Genomic DNA, 26,597 nt, shown 5'->3' on the forward strand with positions numbered 1-26,597 from the left:
TGCTTTGCACTAACGGAAGGCACAAAGCAACTGAATTTTGCCCCCTATATGTTTCAATGAGATCACCTCTCATTCTTCTAAACTCCGGAGGGTATAGGCCGAATCTACTCAATCTCACCTCATAGGACAATCCTCTCATTCCAGGGATTAATCTAGTGAACCTTTGTTGCACCGCTTCTAAGGCATGTTTGTCCTTTCTCAGGTAAGCAGACCAAAACTGTGCACAGTACTCCAGGTGTGGTCTCACCAAAGTCCTGTACAATTGTAGCAAGACTTCCTTACTCTTGTACTCCAACCCCTTGCAATAAAGGCCAACATGCCATTTGCCTTCCTTATTGCTTGCTGTATCTGCATGCTAACTTTCTGTGTTTCCTCTACGAGGACACCCAAATCTCTCTGAACACCAACATTTAATAGTTTCTCACCATTTGCAAAATATTCTGTTTTTCTATTCTTCCTACCAAAGTGTATAACCACACATTTCTCCACATTATATTCCATCTGCCATCTTACTGTCCACTCACTTAACCTGTCTATATCCCTTTGCAGGCTCTTTGTGTCCTCCTCACAGCTTACTGTCCCACCTAGCTCTGTGTCATCAGCAAACTTGAATATATTGCACTCGGTCCCTTCATCTAAGTCATAAATATAGATTATAAACAGCTGAGGCCCAAGCACTGATCCTTGCGGCACTCCACTAGTTACAGCCTGCCAAATGGAAAATGACCCGTTTATCCCTACTCTCTGTTTTCTGTCCGTTAACCAATCCTCTATCCATGCTAATATATTACCCCCAATCCCATGATCCCTTACATTGCGTAGCAACCTTTTACATAGCATCTTATCGAATACCTTTTGGAAATCCAAATATACTACATCCACTGGTTCCCCTTTATCTACCCTGCTAGTTACATCCTCAAAAGATTTATGAAACATGATTTCCCTTTCATAAAACCATGTTGACTCTGCCTAATCAGATTATGATTTTCTAAGTGCCTCGTTACCACTTCCTTAATAATGGATTCCAGCATTTTCCCGACGACTGATGTCAGGGCAACTGGCCTGTAGTTCCCTGTTTTCTCTCTCCCTCCTTTCTTGAACAGCGGGGGTACATTTGCTACCTTCCAGTCTGCTGGGACCATTCTAGAATCTAGGGAATTTTGGATGATCAAAACCAATGGAGCCACTACCTCTGCAGCCACCTCTTTTAGAACCTTAGGATGTAGTCCATCAGGTCCAGGGGATTTATCGGCTTTTAGTTCCATTTCTTTCTCTACTGATATTAATTACTTTAAGTTCCTCACTCTTATTAGCCCCACATCCCTTCAGATCATGCTTACAACTCCCACATTTTAACTTTTCACTGAACATCTTATCAGTTTTGAGACAGCTCATTCCGATAGAAACTTTAAATGCTTCTTGTTAAATCCGTGAATCTTGATGTATGGTGTCCTTCAATAAATAGACAGAGACTGCAGAGGAACAATCAACAGGTGTTTACTGGATGAGGGTTACTCAAAAACTAACAGTACAGATCCCAATCAGGGTTTATATACAGGTGTGGTCACTGCCGGTACTACAGTATACAGGAGCTGTAAAAAGTAGTTCTCCCCTTAAAGGTACATACACTACACTTCTGAGCAAGCTTCTCCCATTGCTTTCGTCTCTAACTATCTCTGCATCAGTTTCTTACCCTCAGCTTCCTTCACAGAATTCATGAACAACACCTCAGACTGTTCTTCCTGTTTTGTGAGATCACCCACTTTGGCCTCACTTCTCTGCACACAGAAGTGAACCACATACTCTAACCGCCATCTTTCCAGTTTCTGTTTAATCCCAGGGCCACTGTCTGTTTGCATCTGCTTCTGTTTCTGTTTCTGTTTTTGTTGGCACACTTTTTCCAGTGGCTTTTCTATCTGTAGTCTGTCTACTAAGTTGCTTAGCTACTTCTAAGCTGCTACTTTATCATCTGACTCCTTTCCCTCATCACGCATTTGCTCCATAGCCTCGTGTCTAGCCAGGAAGGAATTAGTAGCTTGCACAGCATGGATCTGACTGCATCACACTCCTCCTTAACCTTCTCTGCTGCTGCCTCCAAGACCCTATTTTCAGCCTGCGTCTGATCATGCTGCCCCAAAGGAAGCCTATTCCCAGACGAAGGCCATGCAACAGGAACATTTCCTGTTTCCTATCTTTTTGCTTCTGCAGACACACATTCTGAACCTCTGCCCACCTCCCATTCAAAATTTCTTTGGAAATGCTGTAGGGTCCCCCCTTACTTTTAATCCAGTCAGAAATTTTCAAAGAGATCAACAAGAGGGCAAGCACAGTGGCATAGTGGTTAGCACTGTTGCCTCACAGCGCCAGGGACCCGGGTTCGAATCCGGCCTCGGGTGACTGTCTGTGTGGAGTTTGCACATTCTCCCCGTGTTTGCGTGGGTTTCCTCCGGGTGCTCCGGTTTCCTCCCACAGTCCAAAGATATGCGGGTTAGGTTGATTGGCTATGATAAATTGACCCTTAGTGTTAGGGGGATTAAATACATGGGGTTACGGGGATAGGGTGGGATATGTGTTGGTGTAGGGGTTACGGGGATCGGGTGGGATATGTGTCGGTGCAGGCTCAATGGGCCGAAATGGCCTCTATCTGCACTGTGGGGTTTCTGTGATTTCTGTGAACTTGGTGGAGAAATCATTTATTTTTTCTGATTCCATCCTATTCCTTAGATTGCGATTCCCAGGAGCTAGTTATACCCACTGTCGATATTAAATCATACTCACCATCCACATATTCGTTGGACGAGTTCACGGCACCAAATGTTCGCATTCAACCTCCTTCCTTCTCTGGTTCACAGCGACAGGTTTCGAGTAAGCATGAGACACTTGATGGTGGAATATACGAAGCAGACTTTCTTCATATACAGCACAGTGATCAACCTAACTGTATACATTGAGCAGCTTTTCGGTTTATGTATCGAGCCCTCCAAAGAACTATTGAAAACCAGACTCCGTTATACACCTTAGTTTGCCTACGTCAAAGGTACCTGTCACAGGTAAGTCCTCATGGTGTATCTGTTCCTCAATCGTTTGGAAACAGTCTATTTACATAAACAGCCATAGTTGTTTACTTCAAAGATACTTTTCTCAAACAAGTATTCTGACATAACTGTCCTCGAATCCTTTGAGGAGTTTTATTAACTGTCACTTATTGCCTTGCACAAGCATTTCTCGTAGATAATACTCAGATATTAAAAGCAGAAGACATGCTATGCTTTCTCCTGTGGCACCCCGCTGCTATCTTGTTTGTCTTGGAAAGTCGTTAGCTCTAAGATAAAAGGAAAGTCAATTATTAACCCTTAACTCTCCAGGATGTCCAACATGTTACAGTGCTAGCTTGTGGGGATGGGTACCCTGGAGTGGTAAACCATATTCCACCATATTCACAACAACCTCATGCAGCACCAGCCTAAACTTCAGCAGCCATCAAACAGAAGGTCGGGTACTTGGCTGTTCCATCACTTGACCTATACCGACACCTTGGGTCTTCTTACTCTTTATTTTATCCTGTATCATAGTCCTCTTTACCTTAGTGTTAGTAAAGACTGTCATTGGTTTGTGATGCCTCAAGTCTATTTTTCATCTACATGCTGCCCCTTGGCAACATCATCCGAAAACACAGCATCAGTTTCCACATGTACGCTGACGACACCCAGCTCTACCTCACTACCACTTTTCTCGACCCCTCCACGGTCTCTACATTGTCAGACTGCTTGTCCAACATCTAGTTTTGGATGAGCAGAAATTTTCTCCAATTAAATATTGGGAAGACCGAAGCCATTGTTTTCAGTCCCCGCCACAAACTTCGTTCCCTAGCCACCGACTCCATCCCTCTCCCTAACATCTGTCTGAGGCTGAACCACACTGTATGCAACCTTGGTGCCATATTTGACCCTGAAATGAGCTTCCGACCACATATCCACAGCATAACTAAGACTGCCTATTTCCACCTCCGTAACATCGCCCATCTCCGCCCTTGTCTCAGCTCATCCACCGCTGAAACACTCATCCATGCCTTTGTTACCTCTAGACTTAACTATTCCAACGCACTCCTGGCTGGCCTCCCACATTCTACCCTACGTAAACTTGAGGTCATCCAAAACTCGGCTACCCGTGTTCTAACTCCCGTTCACCCATCACCCCTGTGCTTGCTGACCTACACTGGCTCCCGGTTAAGCAACGCCTCGATTTCACAATTCTCATCCTTGTTTTCAAATCCCTCCATGGCCATGCCCCTCCCTATCTCTGTAATCTACTTCAACCCCATAAACCCCCCCCCACCCCGAGATATCTGCGCTCCTCTAATTTTGCCCACTTGAACATCCCTGATTATAATCGCTCACCCATTGATGGCCGTGCCTTCTGTTGCCTAGGCCCTAAGCTCTGGCATTCCCTGCCTAAGCCTCTCCGCCTCTCGACCTCTCTCTCTTCCTTTAAGACGCTCCTTAAAACCTAGCTCTTTGACCAAGCTTTTGGTCACCTGCCCTAATTTCTCCTTATGTGGCTCGGTGTCAAATTTTTTTGTCTTATAATACCCTTGTGAAGCGCCTTGGGACATTTTACTACATTAAAGTCACTATATAAATACAAGACGTTGTTGTTGTTTCCAAAGACTGTAAGAATTTATGACCTTTTATTCTGGCACTTCTCTTTAATTGTCTGCATTCCATTACATTTCACTTACATGCAATGTTCCACTCCCACCACTGGTGCGTTCCCTGCACCCTGTCCACACCTACACCTGGAGCTGTGAATCATGTTGCAAATGGTCTGACCCATGGAAATTGAGTACTGTTAGCAGATCGCCATTCTAGTCAGTTTTGCACCAAGTTGTTACCCAAATTGAAGTGATTTTCACCAGTACTAGAAGATCAGTCCTCTCATGTTTCATAAAGGAAGTATCACTCTGCAAAGAATAAGGCCTGAATCGGAAATTAATTAATAAGAGTCAAAAGTAGCTGTGATTAATATAATTTGTTTGTTTGTGTTGGGTAGGTAGAGGGTTGAGCTCACTCAAGACAACTGATCAAGATTTTGGAGAACTGTTCAGTCATTTTGATTCCTATTGGTGTCCCTGGAGACTGACTGACTGACTGTCAGAAAGGGGAAGTATTTAGGGGTTACCAGCACAGAATTGTTAACTGCAACACATTGCCAGATGGCCAATGTGTTGATGTCCTTGTACTGTGCAAAGAGGAACTAAAGCATTGTAATCCAGCACATTGAAAGCACACTGGACCACAGCACTTCCTTATGCGTATTTCCCCGTCAAAATAACACTTTATATACACCATGCTCTCAACCTCCTGAGTTAGTTCTTAGTCTCGCAAAACGGTTATTCTTCCCCCCTCCCCAAGTTATCTTCCTGCTACATGATATCAAAACTGATGAAATGTGGCTGAACAAAGAATACAAGATGCAGTAGTGAGACGGAGGATAACCGATAACAAACATTCTCTTCCAAAGAAACTTAATCCAAAATTCGTTCAACAGAAAATGTAAGTAGAGCAAAGCAGTGTGTGTCTGTGTCTAAGAGAGAGTGGGAGAGAGAGAATGAGAGAGATAGGGACAGAGACAGAAGAGAGAAAGAAAGAAAAAACACATGCACTATGGACGTGTAGGTGGGCTGAACTGATCAGAGGATGTGTGGCCCATGTTTTCCTTTACATGTTCTAGCTTATGCAGTGGTGATGGGGAGGGGAGGATGCCAAACCTATCAGAAACATGGCCATCAAACTAGAATGCGATTTCCACAAATTAGACACATGGTTAGATAGTGAACCACCAGGGAACGTGGATACATTCTCTTACTCTCCACTGCCAAAACCACCCACTACTCCAGGATCATCCTGGAGCGCAAAGATAACCCCAGATTCTATTTTCCAACCATCTCCTTATACCCCTGTCCCCTGCTCCCTACACTCTCACCTCCAACAACAAGTGCGAGGAGCTCATGAACTTCTGGATAAGCACATGAGGGCAAAAGGACTAGAAGTTTATGTTGGTGGGGTTAGATGAAGAGGGGTGGAAGGAGGTTTGTGTGGGGCATAAACACTGGCATAGACCAGTTGGGCCGAATGGCCTGTTTCTGTGCTGTAAATTCTATGCAAGTCTAGCTTCCCCTTAAATGCATCTATGCCAATTGGCTGAACTATTCTATGTGGTAGCGAGTTCCACATTCTAACTACTCTTTGGCGAAACAATTTCTCCTCAATTCCTTATTGGATTTATTTGTGACTATTTTATATTCATGGCCCTAATTTTTGGACTCCCCACAAGTGGAAACATCTTCTCTACGTCTACCCTTTCAAACACCTTTATAATTTTAAAGACCTCTATCAGGTCACCTCTCAGCCTTCTCTTTTCTAGAGAAAAGAGCCCCTGCCTGTTCAGTCTTTCCTGATCTCTGCACCTCTATATGCTTTTTGTAATATGGAGATCAGACCTGTGCACAGTATTATAATTTTTCTTCGCAACTGAAATTTCTCATGTTGAAAATAAAGTTCACAACACAATACGGACATAGAAATACATATTTCACAATAATGTGAATAAAAATTTCTTGTGTCTTCATTAATGTTTTTAGTCAAAGTTCTCAGCCTCTCTTAAAAGCCTGGGATTATATTCTTCCCAGTGCTACCAATGCAGCAGCTGACGAGAGGTACCAATTACACCCACACCTGCAATTCCCAAAATCTAGCCGTCTGAACATGTGCAGCATATCCCAGCATGCATCGGTATGAGTCTCTCAACTCAACGCACATCTTCCTTCAGGCTATGACACTAATTATTCATTTGTATCTTTCCAATTGATTTCAAAACCAGCTGTAGAATGAACTCGAGAATATTTTTTGAAACAAACATTGATAAGAAAATTGTTTTTCTCCTATTTCTCATCTACATGTTGCCCCTTGGCGACATCATCCAAAAACACAGCGACAGTTTCCACATGTGCACTGACGACACCCAGCACAACCTCACTACCACTTCTCTCGAGCCCTCCACTGTCTCTAAATTGTCAGACTGCTTGTCTGACATCCAGTTCTGGATGAGCAGAAATTTTCTCCAATTAAATATTGGGAAGACCAAAGCCATTGTTTTCGGTCCCCGCCACGAACTCTGTTCCCTAGCTACTGACTCCATCCCTCTCCCTAACATCTGTCTGAGGCTGAACTACACTGTTCACAACCTTGGTGTCATATTTGACCCTGAAATGAACTTCCGACCACATATCTGCAGCATAACTAAGACCGCCTATTTCCACCTCCGTAACATCGCCCGTCTCCGCCCATGCCTCAGCTCATCCGCTGCTGAAACCCTCATCCATGCCTTTGTTATCTCTGGACTTGACTATTCCAACGCACTCCTGGCTGGCCCCCCACATTCTACCCTACGTAAACTTGAGGTGATCCAAAATTCGGCTGCCCATGTCCTAACCCGCACCAAATCCTGTTCAGCCATCAGCCCTGTGCTCGCCGACCTACATTGGCTCCCAGTTAAGCAACGCCTCGATTTCAAAATTCTCATCCTTGTTTTCTAATCCCTCCATAGCCTCGCCCCTCCCTATCTCTGTAATCTCCTTCAGCCCCACAACCCCCCGAGATAACTGCACTCCTCCAATTCTGCCCTCTTGAGCATCCCTGATTATAATCGCTCAACCATTGGTGGCTGTGCCTTCTGTTGCCTAGGCCCTAAGCTCTCGAATTCCCTGCCTAAACCTCTCTGCCTCACTACCTCTCTTTCCTCCTTTAAGACGTTCCTAAAAACTTATCTCTTTGACCAAGCTTTTGGTCACCTGACCTAACTTCTCCTTATGTAGCTCGGCATCAAATTTTTTGTCTTATAACACTCCTCAGAAATTACAAGAATATAGGTAAACATACGTACACAATATGATTTTCTGTTTTTGAAATGCCTGGAACAATGTTTTCCATTAGATGCTTGTGCCTGTGTAGGAAGCCCAAGGCTTGAGTTCACTAAAGAATCCTAGTATTGTAGAAATATTTGGTAAAGAAGGAGAGATACAATTAAGAAAGAAGAAAGACTTGCATTCATATAGCACCTTTCATGACCTCAGGACGTCCCAAAACGCTTTACAGCCAATGAAGTACTTTTGAAGTGTTGTACATTGTACGTAGGAAACGCGGCAGTCAATTTGCACACAGCAAGCTCCCACAAACAGCAATGTGATAATGACCAGATAATCTGTTTTTAGTGATGTTGGTTGAGGGATACATATTGGCCCAGGATATTAGGGATAACTCCCCTGCTGTTCTTCGAAATTGTGCCATGGGATCTTTTACATCCACCTGAGGGGGCAGACAGGGCCTCAGTTTAATGTCTCATCCGAAAGACGGCACCTCTGACAGTTCCCTCAGTACTGCACTAAAATGCCAGCCTAGATTATGTACATTTATTTATTTACCTGCAGTGGGTATAGGAAAGACGTAGGTGTTGTGTATGTACCTTTAAGGGAATAACTGGTCTTAGACTGCAGTACCGGCAGTGACCACCCCTGTATAAAAGGCCCTAGCAGGCTTCTGTAGTTTCAGTTTCAAGCTGCCTCTTGTTCAGGAAAGTACCTGTTAAACTGTTCTCCCGAAGTCCGTGTATTATTGAGGCGCGGGCTTTACAGTGGCAACGAGTAAGTTCGAACTCACCTGCAGTGTGGCATCATCTCACGGGGATCTCGCCTGAAAGGAAGGTCCTGGAAGGTCGTAGTCTGAGCAACAGGCGTCGACCGAGGGCAACCGCCCAAAGAATCCATCGGTGTTTGGAGAATTGCGGGAGAGACTGTGGTTCCAGCGAATCGTGCTGGTAGCAGGTAGCGCGCTGACCCTTCCGGACTGCGGCGGGCTCAAGCTCGATCGAGCGGCTCTACAAATCGGGCCGCGCAGCGTCACCGGGAAAAGAAAACAAGAGTGGACAGCGGAGAGAAACTAAATGGGGGGGAAGGAAAGCGAGACGCGCCGAAGCTGCGGGTCGCCGCCATTACCCCGTAGAACGCTAGGAGCAGCGTGGCAGTAAGGGGAAGAAGCAAAAGTGCGGGAGGCGCCATTTTATCCCGTTGGGGAAGAAGCAAAAGCGCGGGAGGCGCCATTTTATTCCATTGGGGAAGAAGCAAAAGCGCGGGAGGCGCCATTTAAAATCGCCCAAGATGCCGAAAAGTGGCAGTATCACTGCTTTCAACAACGAGGTAGAAGACTGGACCACGTATGTGGAAAGAATTGAAGTGTACTGCAAGGCAAATGAGGTGGCTGATGGAAAGAGGGCGTCGGTATTATTAAATCTGATGGGTGCGAGTACGTACGGCCTATTGTGGAATTTAATTACCCCAGCTAAACCAATGGAGAAAAGTTTTGAGGAGATTGTTCATATCTTACAGGAACATCTAAGCCCTACACCACTGCTGATAGCAGAAAGATTCAAGTTCCATAAAAGAAACCAGCACAAAGATGAGAGCAATGCTGACTATCTTACGGAACTACGCAAGTTATCGAAGCACTGCCAGTTCGGAGCAGGACTGGCAGACACCTTACGGGATAAGTTTGTCTGCGGGCTCCAGAGTGAAGGAACCCAGAAACGACTACTTTCAAAAAAGGACCTGACGCTAGAACAGGCTTTCAGCGTGGCAGTATCCTACGAAGCAGCAGCACGGGGAGCTGCGGAAATACAACAGAAACCATAAGAATACAGCGCTAACGAAATGGCGTATGGAGCCGAAATGTGCTATCGCTGCAGCAGAACAACCCATGAGCAGAAGGACTGCTGGTTTAAAGACAAAATATGCAGGCAATGCGGGAAAATGGGACATATAGCAAGAGTCTGCAGGTCGGGAAAGAAGACCAACACGACAAGAACTACTAAGGAACAGTACAGGAAAGTAAAGAAACTGACAGATAGTAGTTCAGAAGATCAGGAGAGTGATAAGGACTCCGGGAGCAGGCGACTAAGTTGTTTAAAGTTACACAACGTGATCGCAAAAGAAGATCACCGAACCATTTGGGTCACCCTCATGATAGCAGGGTCCCCAGTGAAGATGGAATTGGACACAGGATCAGCCCTAACTGTCATGAATCGACGAGACTATGAGCGGCTATTCTCACACATACCCTTAAAGGACACATCCATTGTATTGAAGACATACACGGGGCAAAAGGTCTACCCCAGAGGAAAAATAAGGGTGCCAGTTGAATATAATGGAAAGGAAACACAGAAACTATACATGTATATACTACGAGATGGAGGACCACCATTATTGGGACGTGAATGGATCCGAAGACTACAATTGGATTGGCATTCCATTCTGGAACTAACTGTGACTGACAAAAAAGATGATGACGTCGCACCTGGACGTCTGTCACAAATTCTATCTGACGTGGAAGAGGTGTTCCAACAAGGGCTTGGGACTCTAAAAGGAGTAAAGGCAACCATAAAGATTGAGGATAACGCAACCCCAAAATTTTTCAAGGCCAGACCGGTGCCATACGCGATACGCCCAGCTGTGGAAGCTGAACTGGAGAGTCTGGAGCATTCGGGGGTGCTGTCTAAGGTGGACTGGAGTGAGTGGGCCACACCCATCATTCCTGTAATGAAGAAAGCATTGAGCAGCACGTCTGGAGAGCCAAGGAAGGTTCGCATCTGTGGGGACTTCAAGGTGACTGTGAACCCAGTCCTGCACACAGTACAGTATCCGCTTCCGCGGATAGAAGATATTTTCGCCTCGCTATCTGGAGGGAAACGTTTTACAAAGATTGACCTGGTTCAAGCATATCTACAAATGGAGGTGGAAGAAGCATCTAGGAAATACCTCACGATAAACACTCACAAAGGCCTTTACCAGTACAATCGACTGGTATTTGGGGTAGCATCGGCCCCGGCTATGTGGCAGAGGGCAATGGAACAAGTCCTGCAAGGGATCCCGGGGACCCAGTGTTATTTGGACAACATCCTGGTTACGGGCGAAAATGACAATGAACACCTTGCCAACCTGGAACAGGTGCTCACGAGATTGCAGGAATATGGGCTACGAGCCAACCGTCCCAAATGCGAGTTCTTCAGGAGACAAATCTCGTATTGTGGCCACATGATTGATGAGGAAGGGTTGCATAAGTCGCCGGACAAGATTGAGGCTGTAGTCAAGGCTCCAGCACCAGAAAATGTGTCGCAACGGAGGTCGTTCCTCGGGTTGGTGAACTACTACCATAAGTTCTTGCCGAATTTATCTACAATTCTGCACCCACTGAACGCCCTGCTGCAAACTGGTGTAACATGGAAATGGAGTGATGAGTGTAAGCGTGCCTTTCAGGAATGTAAATGCCAAATCACTTCAAAAGAAGTATTGGCCCACTACAACCCAACACTACCGATTCGGTTGGCATGTGATGCGTCACCTTACGGCATTGGAGCGGTGCTGTCACACAAATTCCGTGACGGTTCAGAGAGGCCAATAGCCTTTGCATCGCGCTCGCTAACCTCAGCCGAGCGTAACTACGCCCAGATTGACAGGGTGGCCCTCAGCCTGGTGTGGGGGGTGAAGAAGTTCAATCACTATCTGCACGGGCAGAAATTCACCCTACTGACTGATCATCAACCCCTGGTCTCAATTTTTAACCCAAAGAAGGGCGTTCCGATGATGACGGCGCAACAGCTGCAAAGATGGTCACTTTTTCTAGGGGCACATCAGTATGACATAGAGTACAAAGGTACGAAACAACATGGAAACGTTGATGGGCTGTCGCGCCTACCGTTGCCTACGGCGGAAGAAGCACCTGCAGTGGACCCGGTGGAGATATTCCATGCGACCATAGTCGAATGTTTGCCTGTTACAAATGCAAGTACTGAGAAGGAAACCCGAAATGACCCAACACTCTCTCAGGTCTATGATTTGACGGTGAAGGGATGGCCAGCATATGGCGACTCACTGTTGCCAGCATTCTCGCCAAGGAGGGAACAGCTGTCAGTGTGCCGGGGAACCTTGATGTGTGGATCCCGAGTGGTAATTCCACCCAAGTTGAGAGATAGAGTACTCAATGAGCTTCATGAGGGTCATCTGGGAGGGGTAAAAATGAAGAGCCTAGCCAGGGCGTTTGTGTGGTGGCCGGGAATCGATAAAGAAATCGAGGATATGACCAAGAGATGCACAGGATGCCAGAAGGTCCAAAACGCTCCACCACAGGCCCCGCTACATCCATGGGAGTGACCCTCATCTCCATGGCAACGGGTACACATTGATTTTGCTGGTCCATTTATGGACTCAATGTTTCTAATCGCTGTAGACGCCCATTCGAAATGGCCAGAGGTCATTAAAATGTCCTCCACCACCACGAAGAAAACTATTGCAGTCCTAAGGACCATCTTCGCCAGGAATGGGTTGCCAGAACAGATCTGTTCCGACAATGGCCCACAGTTTGTGTCTGAGGATTTCCGGAGGTTCCTGAAGAATAATGGGGTGAAACATTACACATCTGCCCCATATCATCCAGCCACAAATGGATTGGCTAAGAGGTTTGTTCAGACCTTTAAAAAGGCCATAAAGGCAATGTATAATGACGACATACCACTGCAACACAAGGTGGATAACTTCCTGTTTGCTTACCGGAATGCGACACATTCAGTAAGCAGCCAAACTCCAGCCGTACTGTTTTTCAACCGGAGACTAAGATGTCGCTTGGATTTGCTCAAACCAAACATAAGACGAGATGTTGAGGATAAGCAGTTCCAGCACATAAATGAGAAGCCAACCAGGAGCTTCAAGATAGGGCAACCAGTCTTGGCCCGCGACTACCGAACAGAAAAATGGCAGCCAGGCACGATATGCACACAGCAGGGACCACTAATGTACACAGTGGACGTTGGAGAGAGCATCGTGAGACGCCATGCTGACAGATTCTAGAGTCACAGGAACAAGCCAAACCTGTACCACAAGCATGTGCACCTGGTAATGAGCCCGAAGTACAGATTGCATCTACCTCAGAAGCAGGGGTATTGGAAGCTGATGAACCAACCAATGACAATGAGCCAGAATTGACTCCACCGCCAGAACAGGATACTCGAGAAAGGCGCTATCCAGTCCGGATCAGGAAGCCTCCTCAAAGACTGAACTTATAAATGACTATTTCAGTTGATGTATATAGTACTGAGAAAATTATAATTGTAATTAGTTATTATTTAGTTGTTAAATGAATGTTATGTACTGTTTATCTAAAAGGGGAGGAATTGTTGTGTATGTACCTTTAAGGGAATAACTGGTCTTAGACTGCAGTACCGGCAGTGACCACCCCTGTATAAAAGGCCCTAGCAGGCTTCTGTAGTTTCAGTTTCAAGCTGCCTCTTGTTCAGTAAAGTACCTGTTAAACTGTTCTCCCGAAGTCCGTGTATGATTGAGGCGCGGACTTTACAGTAGGGCTGGATTTTGCCAGGCCCAAGGAGGCGGGTTTGGAGGCGTGTAAGGTGTTAAAATTGCAAAAAATGGCGGGTGGCTCCGATCCCACCTCCAGCCTGCCTCTGATCAATTTTCCCAAAAGCTGCCTTTCCGACCCCGTTTCGATCCCACCTCCAAGAAGTGGGAGAGGCCCTTAGGGCCCTTAACAAGCACTTAATTGCCTCTATAATGCCATTTTGAGAGGCCTTTCCACCTTTAACACATTTCCCCCGTGCTGCACGTCTCCTCTGGAACACGCCAGTTAATCCTGACGGCCTCAGAAGTGGATGGCTTACTAACAGCTGCAGCTCCAGCATTAAAAAGGAATTTTCAACAATGATCATTTGCAGGTGGCCGAACTTTATTTTCTCTGGTCTGGGAGAACTTTTAGCAGGCCTACTCATTGTGGAAGTTTTGAGGCTGAGATCCATCTCCAGTGTGACCTCCTGGGAAACCCTTCTTCCCACCTTGACTGAGTGCTTCCACAACTGAGGTATATACCAGAAGCATGGGAACCATTTATTTCCTTTCCTCCTGGACATCAGATTCGGACGAAGACCAGCTGCAGCAGCAGCAGCACCCGGAACAACAGCAGCATCAACAGCAGGATCAACAACAGGAGCGCCAAGCTACTGCTCACATACCTGAAGCTGCACAGGCCAGAAGGTGCCAGCGCATGGAAGCATGTCGCTGCAGGAGATACCCCCAAAACAGGGTTTACAGACAGAGGATGAGCTACCTCAACATGACTGAGCAGCAGTGCCAAAGGAGGCTCAGACTTTCGCGAGAGGTAGTGGGTGACATTTGTGCAATGCTGCAGCAAGACCTGGAGCCCAGAGGAGCAGGTGGACACCCCTTACCAGTGGCCGTCAAAGTCACCACCGCACTGAACTTTTTTGCCTCAGGCTAATTCCAGGGATCAACAGCAGACATCAGCGGCATCTCCCAGGTGGCCACACACACTTGCATCATGCAGGTAACCGATGCCCTCTTTGCCATCGTGCACAATTACATCAACTTCTCCAAGGATCAAGCAAGTGTAACCACGCGTGTGGTTGGATTTGCTAATCTGGCAGGCTTTCCAAGAGTGCAGGGCATCGTTGACTGCACACATGTGGCCCTTAAGGCATCCCATCACAATCCAGGTACTTTTGTCAACTGCAAGGGCTTCCACTCCCTCAACGCGCAGCTGGTGTGTGACTACAAGAAGCAAATTTTGCATGTTTGCGCCAAGTACCCTGGCAGTTGCCATGACTCCTTCATCCTTTGCCAGTCTAGTGTGCCTCCGCTCTTCAGTCCGCCAGACCAACTTTGAGGATGGCTACTTGGAGACAAGGGCTATCCCCTGAAGACGTGGCTAATGACGCCATTGAGGAGGCCATCCAACGAAGCTGAGGAGTGCTACAACTCCAGCCACATTTCCACCAGATCCATAATCAAGCAAACTATCGGCTTGCTGAAGATGTGATTCAGATGCCTTGATAGATCAGGTGGAGCCCTGCAGTACTCAGCAGTCAGGGTCTCCAGAATTGTCGTGGTCTGCTGTGCACTTCACAACATGGCACAGCATCATGGCTTACAGCCTGAGGTACAAGTGACTCATCGCATAGCCTCCTCAGATGAGGATGAGGATGATGATGATGATGAGGAGGAGGAGGAGAGCGACAATGAACAGCTTGCAGAGGCACATCAACCAGCGGCAGCAGCACGCGAGCACATTGCTGCCCGGGATGCAAGAGACGCACTCATCTTGGCCAGATTTGCTTAGCCTGCCCAATCAAACACTTTTGCCTCACACCTTCTTAGCAGAACATCGACAATGGCCAAAAACTTGTGGATTCCTATCACTCTGACCACCATACTGACATTTGCAAGTTGCCCTAAGCCCTCAATGTGGAAGTCCCATTTGCGAAATGACACAGCCCACAACTTCAACAGTTTGTCATCAAGTTTTTTATCACATAAAGTCAGGGATGGCTTTTCAAAAATAAACACAACAGAACACCCAAGTGACTACCTCTGTGACTACTTGTGCTTTATCTTCCTCTTACGCGTGCTCCTACGTGGTGCTTCCCCTGTGGCTTCAGCAGATGTGGAGGCCTCTTGCTCACTTTCTTGCTGCTCCTACCTCAACACCTTTGGCGGGTGTCCTCTGGGGTTGCGAGCCTGTGAGGGCTCGGCAACAGTCTGCTGCTCCTGCGGCTGTGCAGGGGCTGAGATGCCGATCTCAGTTGGGTGAGGACTCTGGTGGGGCTCTGACCAAGGGCTCTGCATTGGCATGGTCGTGTGAGCACTTGGAGAGGAGCCCCCACTTCCTTGTTGACTGCCACCAATATCCCTCTCATGGGTCAGCCCCACTTCAGAGTTAGCAAGTGGCTTGACAGCACCTTGCTGCGCTTCAGGGGGGTCATGAGGATCCGTTTCTGCACTGGAAGCCCTATTCCAGAGGTTTCTCTCCTCAATAGCTGACCATTGCTCCTCAAGAGATGTCAGTCTATTCTGAACAATGACCATGTTTTCAAGACCCTGGCGACTAAGCTCCTCCATGGCTGTGGCTCCTCTACCGTAGCCATCCTCTCCTCTACAGTAGCCAGCCTTACCACGGAGGTAGTCATCGTTTCCATGGAGGTTGCCATCCTTTCCGTGGTGATGCGTTCATGCACCAATGCCTCCACAAAGGCTCTGCTCATGTTAGCGATGGACTCCTCCATTCACTCCACATTCGCAGCGACCCTGGAGACAAAACCTGCCAGAGACTCCTGCGCCTGTTCCTGGAGTTCCAGCAACGCTCTCCTTCTGGATGGACCTGGAGGCACAGGGTCGACATGCAGCTGAGCCGAGCTGGGGGAGTCCTGCGCCCTCTGATGAGGACTCTCTTCTGCTGTCCCTGTCTCCACCATCTGCTGATGCTCACTTGTGAGCTGTGATACACCAGGTGACAACTCTATTCTATCTCCCGAAGGTCCCACCGAGGTGTGAGTGTCTGCGCTGGTGTTGGGTGCGCTTAATTCTGCTGACGCTGTGCCCTCAGAGGTTGCAACTTCCTCTGAGGAGTCTGGGGGCTCAAGCTGTTCCTCCTAGACAGTGGGGAGGGGGGCTGTCGATGGTCCTGTGGGGGAGTAAAGGAAAGAGACATGTGAGATAAATGTTGCATGCACATTGAATCATAAGTCAATCTGTTAGAGCATTAGAATCAATATCAGTCACTCATGCAATGTCAATGAGAGAGATGCCAAACTATTCTGTCACCAGCTTGCTGTGATGCGCCCGTCTGTCCGTCCCCACTTGCGCATCCTCCTCGACTCCCACGATCTCCAGGGCCGCCTCCTCTGCAGTGGTGAGCTGGGCTATTGAGGGTGGCCCTCCTCCTGTCCTCAACCTCTCCCTCTTAGTGTGGGCTCTCTTTTCCTGCAATGAAGGACACAAGTGGAGTTTGAGTGAGAATGAAGGAGTGAGTGTAGAGAATCCATAGTATAGATGCTTAGAAGGACACAAAGATGGAGTGAGGTGCCAGTACCAAGGGCCCTCCCTGTGTGTTGTAAGTTGTTGTCATTGCATCACAGTGATAGGGAGTGTGAGGGCTGCATAGTCGAACAATTAAGTAAATGTGAACATACAGAGAGAGGGAATGGTTAAGGGTCCGGGGATGTAAGGGTGAAGTGGGATGTGGAGGAGGTGGTTGACAAAGCAGAGTGCTGGTGATGAGAGGTGATGGGGATCAGATTGAGGGTCATGTGGATGGAATACTCACTTTTCCTGTGCGGAGAAGGTCATGAAACCTCTTTCTGCACTTCAGCCAGGTTCTGCTGCACATTGATATCACATTCACCTCCTGTGCCACTTGCAGCCACACAGCTTTGGTCTGTTGGGGAGGCTTTTTCCTCCCTGAAGAAGGAAACAGCACTTCCTTATTCGCTCTTGCTCCCTCCACCAGAGCTTGGAGGGCGTTCTCATCGAAACGGGGTGCACACTTTGGTCTGCTGCTTGACGTGGTTGTCAGAGGCGAGTTTCAGCACCAAAATACTCATTGGGCCAGGGGTTCCCACACGCTGGAAATCAAGTGCCCAATTAGGGGAAAATCGCTCGATTGTCCCGCCTCACATCGGTGGCGGGGTCGTGACCCGCCAACCACCTGACCCGCCCCCAGCCCTGCCCAATGACAAAATCCAGCCGAAGCTATCTATCTTCCCAAACCAATCAAAAAACACTTACTTCACTGTCACTGGGAAGGTCACTTACAAATTTATTTCCAAATTCTCTCACTTCTACCTCCAATCGCCCCCTCAACTCCGTAACCTCTGGCTCATCGTGGGTGATACCAGTATTCAAAATGATACTATATGGTATTTTGCTAGCTGAAAAATGTGTTCAGTGCAAAAAGGCTTACAGGCTGTGGGAGTCGAATGATGTTGATTTTTCTTTAAAATTCTACTTGCAAAAATGTTTTGGGAACAAAAGTTCAGAGGTCAAATTGTAAAACTGGAGGAACTGCTTCTGTGCCACAGAATAATCATGAATATTCAAATTACCCACTTGCAGTATGAGGAATCTATATTCAGGAAGTACAGGTTTAACTGAAAACTCCAATTGGCCGATTAACCCTCAGTGATGTAATTGTCTCGAATTTCACCAGCACACACTGAGTGTGAAGAGAACTACCAAACATAAACCTGACCAACAACAGAAAATGCTGGAAAAACTCAGCAGGCCAGGCAACATCGGTGGAGAGAAAATAGAGTCGACGTTTCGGGTCTAATCCTTTTTCAAAACTATTTCGGATTTCCAGCATCTGCAGTATTTTGCTATAAACCTGACCATTTGTTTTTCAATTGGCCCTGCTTCATACTGACTGATTGGCACTAAAGGAGATAGCTTGGACCGCAAATAAGAGGTAAGTGTTCAGTTCCTTCTTACGTTGTTGAATCAAACAAATCTGTACTGGCTGTGCTGTGCCTATTGTTTGCAAGTGTCCTGCTTATATTGATGGCAAATTTCAGTTACTAGACAGTAAGGAAAGTAAAATTTGTTTAATGATTAGTCTCTGCCTGCCTCCAGTCAGTAGCATTTTGCCCAGAAATATAGTTTGGTAGTTTCTAAAAGTGAATAGCCCCAGCCCCTGGGGTTTAAACAATGCCAGAAAGAATCTCCAACACGCAAACACTGTTTGGGTATTTCTTTTCCTTTCAGCGAGTGCTTGGTGAATGTAGCCGTTTCCAAGTGTGAATTGAAAGCTGGCTCTTGTCTGTGACTCAGTGGGTCGCACTCTCGCCTCTGAGTCAGAAGGTTGTGGGTTCAAATTCCACTCCAGGGGCTTGAGCACAAAATCTAGGCTGACACTCTAGTGCAGTACTGAGGGAGTGCTGCACTGTCGGAGGTGCCGCCTTTCGGAAGAGACGTTAAACCGACGTCTGCCCTCTCAGGTGGACTATTTCAAAGGAGAGCAGGGGAGTTCTCCCTGGGGTCCTGGCCACCATTATCTGCTCCTGCTTACTAGTCTTCTTCTTCTTAGGCAGTCCCTCGGAACCGTAGATGACTTGCTTCCACGTTAAAAATGAGTTCTCAGGTGACTGATGAGTCCAATGCGGGACTTACAGCCTCTGTCACAGGTGGGGCAGACAGTGGTTGAAGGGTCAGGTGGGTCGGGTGCTTGGGTTGACATGCGCTCCTTCCGCTGTTTGCGCTTGGCTTCCACTTGCTCCCAGCGAAGAGACTCGAGGTATTCGGCACCTTCCCGGATGCTTCTCCTCCACTTTGTACGGTCTTGGGCCAAGGATTCCCAGGTGTCGGTGGGGATGTTGCACTTTTTCAAGGAGGCTTTGAGGGTGTCCTTGAAGCGTTTCCTCTGCCCACCTGGGGCTCTCTTGCCGCGTCGGAGCTCCGAGTAGAGCGCTTGTTTTGGGAGTCTCGTATTGGGCATGCGGACGACGTGACTCGTCCACCGGAGCTGATTGAGCATGGTCAAAGCTTCGATGCTGGGGCTATTGGCCTGAGCAAGAACACTGACATTGGTGCGCCTATCCTGCCAATGGATTTGCAGGATCTTGCAGAGGCAGCATTGGTGGTACCTCTCCAGTGCTTTGAGGTGCCTGCTGTACATGGTCCATGTCTCTGAAGAATACAGGAGGGCGGGTATTACTACTGCTCTGTAGACCATGAGCTTGGTGCCGGGTTTGAGGTCCTGGTCTTCAAACACTCTCTTCCTCAGGCGACCGAAGGCTGCACTGTCACACTGAAGGCGGTGTTGGACTTCGTCATCGACGTCTGCCCTTGTTGACAGTAGGCTCCCGAGGTATGGAAAGTGGTCCACGTTGTCCAAGGCCTTGTCATGGATTTTGATAATCGGGGGGCAGTACTGTGTGGCGGGGGCAGGTTGGTAGAGGTCCTTTGTTTTATGGATGTTTAATGTAAGGCCCATGCTCTCGTACGCTTCGGTGAAGGTGTTAACGATGGTTTGGAGTTCGACCTCCGAGTGTGTGTAGACGCAAGTGTCGTCTGCATACTGTAATTCGACGACAGAGGAAGAGACGACCTTGGATCTGGACTGGAGGTGACGGAGGTTGAACAGTTTCCCGTTTGTTCTGTAAAGTAGCTCCACTCCAGCGGGGAGCTTACTGAGGGTAAGATGGAGCATTGCTGCAAGGAAGATCGAGAAGAGCGTTGGTGTGATGACACAGCCTTGCTTGACCCCGGTCCGTACATGAATTGGGTCTGTGGTGGAACCGTTGATCAGGATCACGGCTTCCATGTCGTCGTGAAGCAGGCGGAGGATGGTGACAAACTTTTGAAATGCTTACTAGTAATGGGTGCATCACCACATGCAGACCCTCTAACTCACTATCTAACCCAGCCATGATGCCAGTTACTGTGCTGGTGCTTGGGAGTGATGCAGCACATGATTGTCCTTCTAAGAAGGATTCAAGGTGTCTTCTTCAGAGTCTTGCTGCTGAGAAGGGTATAGAGGAAAGGGACAAGGATTACGGAGGCACTGAGAGACTTGATGTAGTCAAGCTGTGTGATTGTGCGTTTCTCAGGGGTGCATGAAGGGATGCAAGTAACAGTTAGAGACCTAGATCAGAGAGGCCCAGTGCCTCAGAATCTCCTATTCTCACAGCTCACAAGGGAGCACTGATCTCCAGCGCTTACTGCTCCAGCTCAGTGGTTCATGATGTCGGCTGATCCTCCCCTGGTCTTACTCCTCTCCCTTGTGTTGTGCACTATCATGTCCTGCACAGAGAGAGAGAGAGGGCAAGAGTTAGTGAGTGTCTTCTTTAAAGGAGAGTGCAGACGTGTGGGGCGTCTGCTTATTGTATAGATGCTGAGAGGGAGAAGAAGCAAGTAGAATCAGGATAGGAAACTGTTGAACAGACCGCACCTGTCTGGAGTGTGAAACGAGGAAGGAGCCATGAGAGAAGTTGGTGATTCTGCAAATGCTACCCAGTATGAGTGTCCTTCATCAAGTCATACACGGCTTCTGAAATCAGTTTTTGTTAAATCTGTGAGTTGTTCAAGTAATTAATACTCAGACTTAATCAGTAACAATAAAACAGGTCTTTACTGGTTGGAGGTAGGGACTATACGTAGGTCTTTACTTCATGCCCACAGGCGGGAACTGAGGGGAGATCAGTACCCACAGTACTATTTATACCCCTATGGCCAGGAGTGGTACTGCGTATCACTACGCCCTACAAGTAGTGCAGTCCTGTCCATAGGTTCAAAGTAGCACACATATTACATACACAACATTCCTCCCTTCCTAGCTTTACAGTCATCTCCCCATTTAACATAACGTAATAACATATATACATATATAACTTCAGGTTTACATAACAGAATAACATAGATACATAGATAACTTCATGTCAAAACAGATCACAGATTCAGTCTCTGCGGAAAACAGTTCACAGATTCAATCTCTGTGGTGTAGTCGGTTCACGTTGCTGGAGTGACTCATTCAATAGTCCTTCCATGGATTTAACAGTTTGAACTTCCGAACTGAATTGGCTCCGTTCGGAGGGACCACGTGTGTGATCTGGTAGAGGTAATAATGGTTCAGATGGGTCATCTTCTGTTTCGACTTTTCCTTTTCTGCTTCTTGGAGACTCTCTGGGCTCCACTGTCAGCTGCCAGCTGCATGCGCAGTTCCTCCTTCTCTTCCTCCTTTTTCCGTAGTAGAGCCACCTTCTCCCGATGTTCCGTAGACTTTCGGTGCTCCTCCATGATTTCTGTATGGTGGGAGTCGAAGTTACAAGTTGGGCAGGACAGGACATAGTAATATTCGGTGTCGTCCTGATCTAGGCCAGCGAGAGGGTCGTCTATTTCCTCCATACCCAGCTGGACGTTAGCCAGCTCTTGTTCCAAATCCAGACATCTTTCCCGAAGAGACTTCTTCATGTGTACCTCTGCATCCAGCTTTTTCTGGGCTTTCAGCAAGTCGTTTACTAGTGACCTCATTTGTGATTTTAATACTTCAACTTCCTTTGGAGATTGATTGATCGGACTATGCAATCCCTCTACCGGAGCAGCTGTTTCAGCGGTCTGTTGTTCTACGTTGACGTGAGTCAGCGTACTTTTGGCATCCAAGGGCTGCTCTGTTGCAGTCATCTCAGTCTGTGTTGCCACCTCAGCTCTTCCAATAACCTTTGAGAGCTCCGAACCCCTTTCGTTTGAATATTGAAGTTCATGTTCAAGTTTTTCCCATTTCAGAGTCCTGTCCTTCAGCATATGCAGGAGTTGGCTGACCGTTAACTCCTCTGACATCAGACGTTTTGTGTGCTCCTGCTCCATTTTCTCCATCAGCTGCTTCTGTTGTCTTTCCAGATTCTCCAACTCTATATCAAAGAACTCTTTCGTTGCATTCAACTCTTGCTCAAAACGGCGAAGCATTTGTTCTAATTGCTGTTGTAGTTTGAAATGGAGTTGAGTTCGAGCCCGGTGTCCCTCAGAAATGGGCACATCAGTAGACTTGCCAGACTCAGAATCCACAGTTAAACTATGTTGTTGTTGCTCAGTGGAATTCTGTGCTGAAACGTTGTCTTTTGCACCTGAGTTGGGCTTACCATCATCCGTTCCAGAGTCTGGGCCGACTATCTTCACCGAGTTCTCACTCGTTATTGTTTGTAGGAAATGCCAGTCCATATTCATTTTCCTAATCCACTCCCGTCCTAGTAGTGGAGGACCTCCTTCAGATATCACATATAAGTCCATTATTTGACTGTCTTCGCCCTTGTGGACCACTGCAACCTCTATTTTCCCGATGGGGTACACTCTTTGCCCCGTGTATGTTTCCAATATAATCCCCGTATCCTGTAGGGGAATATGTTGGAATAACTTTCCGTAATCTTTCTTATTTATGACCGTCAATGCCGATCCAGTGTCCAATTCCAGTTTTACTTGGACTCCTTCTATCTGAAGAGTGACCCAAATTGTCTGGAGGTCTGCACCCTTACCAGCGTTGAGTACTCTTAAGCTAGCCAGTTCATTACTGCTAGCGTCTGAATCGGACTCCTGTTCGGTCACCTTGTGTACCTTTGCGTATTTTCCTTGCGGTGACTTCTTGTTGCTGGTCTTCTTCGCTGACCTGCATACTCTAGCTATATGTCCAAGCCTACCACAAGTTCTACATTCTTGGTTTTTAAACCAACACTGGTTCTGATCATGCGTTGTCTTTCCACAACGATAACATTTGCCAGAACTCACACCCAATTTGTGTGCACTGAGCTCCGGTGACCGTAGCTGCATTACTGCCGTGCCTCTCGCTGCGGCTTCCTGTGCTGCTGCCATAGTGACCGCCTTCTCAAGCGTCAGCTCATTCTCCTCGAGCAGTCGCTTTTGTGTATCCTGTTTAAATAAACCACACACAAATTTGTCTCGAAGTGCCTCTGTCAGTCCCGTTCCAAACTGGCAATATTTCGCTAATTTACGCAATTCCAGCAAATATTCAGCATTGCTTTCATGCTGTAGCTGCCTTCTGTCGTAAAATTTAAATCATTCCGCTAGCATCAGCGGCGTGGGGTTTAGATGATCTTTCAGGACAGTAACAATCTCATCGAACGTCTTATCCGCCGGTTCATCTGGTGATAACAGGTGTTTCAATTGCCCGTATGTCTTCGCACCCATTAAATTTAATAATGTTAGAGCTTTATCTTGGTCACGAATTTTATTGGCCTTACAATAATTTTTTACTCTTTCAACATATATGGCCCAATCTTCGAGGTCACTATCAAAGGTGCTAATATTCCCGTGTTTAGGCATTGTAGATTTGCAATTTCTCAGATTTTTTTAAATTTTTTTACTGCTATCCAAGATGGCGGCTTCCCGCTCTTGCCGTCGTCCTCCGCCCACAAAATGGCGGTTTTCCCGCGCTTGGCGGTCTTCACCCGTCCCCCAACGCCGTCTCCCTTCAGCCCCCGAGTGCGGCCCTTATCTTCGCCGCGATCGCCCGAGTGCGGCCCTTATCAGCGGATGCGATCGCTGGATCGCGAAGCGGCTCTTATCAGGAGATGCGATCGCTCTGTTGAAACGCCTCCCGCTCGAAGCGGCTCTCGCGCCCTATTCCTCCAGCTCCCCCAGCCCCGTTCGTGCGGCCAACGCGGTCGACTGCCTGTCGCGTCGCTGCCCGGCTCAGACAACAGCTTACCCACCACCAAGCTGGAGAAGAAGCTGACGGTCGCCGATGGAGGCTCCGAGGTCAGGATGTCTTCCAGTGGGGTGGAGAGGGTGGAAACCTCTCTGCAACGTCCTGGCTGTGGACGAAGCTGCCGTGGAGTGACTGCCGCAGGGTCCGAATCAGACTCGTCGCCAGTGTTAAATCTGTGAGTTGTTCAAGTAATTAATACTCAGACTTAATCAGTAACAATAAAACAGGTCTTTACTGGTTGGAGGTAGGGACTATACGTAGGTCTTTACTTCATGCCCACAGGCGGGAACTGAGGGGAGATCAGTACCCACAGTACTATTTATACCCCTATGGCCAGGAGTGGTACTGCGTATCACTACGCCCTACAAGTAGTGCAGTCCTGTCCATAGGTTCAAAGTAGCACACATATTACATACACAACAGTTTTCTAGACATGCCACCCATGCTGAGTCAGTATAAAGGAGAGTGTGTAACTATTAGGAAATATTCATTTAGTAAGACACAAGGAGCATAATTGTTGTGGCTCCCGTGGCAATCTGACCCTGTGTGGGTGATTTACCTGCAGCAGCGCAAACTTGGACAATAAATATTGTTGCTTTGTCTTCTCTCTTTGGGCTACAGTATGACTAAAATATTTATATCAATTGTGATTAACACAATAAAGCTGTCAAACCACTAAAACAGCCCATTCATCTCATTTGCTGGTTGTGGGATCTTCCAGTGCACAATCTCAGTGCTATGTTTGCCTACATAACAATGACTGCAGTAATTTATTTGTCAGTTGTGAAGCGCTTTGGTACTCTGAGGATAGGATAAGACACTACGCAAATACAAGTTGTTTCTTTTATTTACTGCCAAGAGCAAGCAGCTTATGAACTTTTTCATCTCTTAAGATTGCAATTATCCATGTGTTAAGTCAACTGCTGCCTCCTGCTTCCTCAGGCCGATACCTCCCAGCTCCTCAGGCTTCTGTCTCAAACCCTCATCACTCTGTAACTTCCCCCCTCAATCGGGGCATGTGTTACTGAGAACTCCTGTGTGGTTTCAAACTCTCTGCTTTTAATCTCTTCTGCTGACTCCTCGATACACGGGTTTCAAAACAAACTCAACAGTACTTCATCCATATATCCAATTAACAGTAGGAAGCAGATATCACAAACACAGCAGTGAATATCCAGGCAGCCTGGTGAAGGTATGAACACTTCGCACATCGGTATCACGCACACAAATCTTTGCAATGGAATAAATCAGTTTTTGTGGTTCAAAGGAACAACATTGCCGATTAGATCCAGAAAACTAATTTGATCTTTTGATAAAAGGAAATGACCGATTCAGACGTGGTCACAAAGGCAAGTGTTTCAATCAGAGTGACCTTCTCCATGTGACTGTAAATTCGCATCAGACCAACATCTGAAAATAATTTTTAACCACTATTGATCCCTGCAATTTCGATGATTTGAGTATTAACATTTTCAATCCCTAATGTCAGGGTCAACAATGTGACATCTTCTATTCAGATGGGGCGCATGGAGCAGAATGCCCTTCCACCCCTACCCCCCGCCACCCCAATGCAGCGACATTGGCACCCTCATCTCTCTGAGGACAGCAACAACAACTTGCATTTAAATAGTGCCTTTAACGTAGTAAAATGTACAGGAGCGTTATCAAGCAAAATTTGACACTGAGCCACAAAAGGAGTTATTGGGACAGATGAACAAAAGCTTGATCAAAGATGTAGGTTATAAGGAGTGTCTTAAAGGAGGAGAGAGAGAGGGCTAAAGAGGCGGAGAGATAAACTTAAGGTCATCCAAAAGTCTGTTGCCCATGTCTCGCACCAAGTCCCGTTCACCCATCACCCCTATTCTCGCTGACCTACATTGGCTCCTGGTTAAGCAACGCCGTGATTTAAAAATTCTCATTCTTGTTTTCAAATCCCTAGGGTTAGGGAGGGAGTTCCGAAGCTTAGGGCCCAGGCAGCTGAAGGCACGGCCGCCAATGGTGGAGCGATGAAAATCAGGGCTGCGCAAGAGGCCAGAATTAGAGGAGCGCAGAGATCTCGGAGGGTTGTAGGGCTGGAGGAGATTACAGAGATAGGAAGGGCGAGGCCATAGAAGGATTTGAAAACAAGAATGAGAATTTTTAAATCAAGGCGTTGCTTAACCTGGAGCCAGTGTAGGTCAGCGAGCACTGGGGTGATGGGTGCACAGACTGGCCCAGAATTCATTGGATGCATGGATTATTAAATTAATAACTTAAACTCGATAAAATAATCAAACAATAAAACTAAAACATCAATTGAATAAAAGCTTTAACTAATTATTAATAAATAAAACAAGGTTAGAGATGGCAGGGCAGATGGTGTGTCGTAACTGCAGCATGTAGGAGTTTGTGGAGAGCATCATGATCCCAAGCAACCACATCTGTGGTAAGTGCCTGCAGCTCGAGGATCTTCAGCTCAGAGTTGTTGAGCTGGAGTCCGGGATG

General features: G+C 47.1%; 1 protein-coding gene across 1 annotated transcript in view; it reads left to right on the plus strand.

The window, feature by feature from the left end:
* The first annotated feature begins 5,313 nt into the window (after positions 1 to 5,313).
* Positions 5,314 to 26,597, plus strand: part of rubcnl (rubicon like autophagy enhancer) — a 117,266-nt gene continuing 95,982 nt past the window's right edge. The window contains exon 1 of the mRNA XM_086006482.1: positions 5,314 to 5,552. The gene's annotated coding sequence lies outside the window, so the exon portion shown is untranslated. The remainder of the gene's footprint in view (positions 5,553 to 26,597) is intronic.

The sequence above is a fragment of the Somniosus microcephalus genome, chromosome 14, assembly GCF_052327205.1.
Source record: "Somniosus microcephalus isolate GS21.2 chromosome 14, FLI_Smic_1.0, whole genome shotgun sequence".
NCBI classification, from domain to species: Eukaryota; Metazoa; Chordata; class Chondrichthyes; order Squaliformes; family Somniosidae; genus Somniosus; species Somniosus microcephalus.